This window comes from Colobus angolensis, unplaced genomic scaffold, assembly GCF_000951035.1.
Source record: "Colobus angolensis palliatus isolate OR3802 unplaced genomic scaffold, Cang.pa_1.0 Scaffold10, whole genome shotgun sequence".
NCBI lineage: Eukaryota > Metazoa > Chordata > Mammalia > Primates > Cercopithecidae > Colobus > Colobus angolensis.
The window spans coordinates 15,299,086-15,299,515 of NW_012110919.1; the positions used below are offsets into that span (position 1 = coordinate 15,299,086).

General features: G+C 33.5%; 1 protein-coding gene across 1 annotated transcript in view; it reads left to right on the forward strand.

Moving 5' to 3' along the window:
* HCFC2 (host cell factor C2) overlaps nucleotides 1–430 on the forward strand; it is a 45,407-nt gene that overhangs the window by 26,043 nt on the left and 18,934 nt on the right. The gene's annotated exons all lie outside the window — the stretch shown is intronic.

A 430-nucleotide genomic window follows, 5' to 3' on the forward strand; every position in this document is an offset into this window, starting at 1 on the left:
GTGAACCACCATGCCCAGCTGGTAGTACAAGTCTTGATAAGGGGGTATTAATTTCAGAGAAGTTATGCTTTTATAAAATATCATGTCCAACTTATCTTTGCTAACATTAACAGAATTGCTAACATGTATGCTGTTGGCTGAAAATTGGCTCATAAAATTAAAGAATATTAGAACTTCTAAGAAAGATAAAATAATGTAGCTTTAATACTTAGCCCCCCTTGCCTCTCCCCAGCCTCCCTGAAAAAAAAAACTCCTTCTAGGATTCCCAGCTTCCCCCAAAAAAACTCCTTCTAGGATTAAACACATTTCCGAATCTGATGACTCAGATAGTTCGGTAATTTCGTACTGGATTGTTTTGTTTATAGATATATTTGTCCAAGAAAATAAATAAATAAATAGAATAAGAACCCCAAAGTATTTTTTTTTTTTT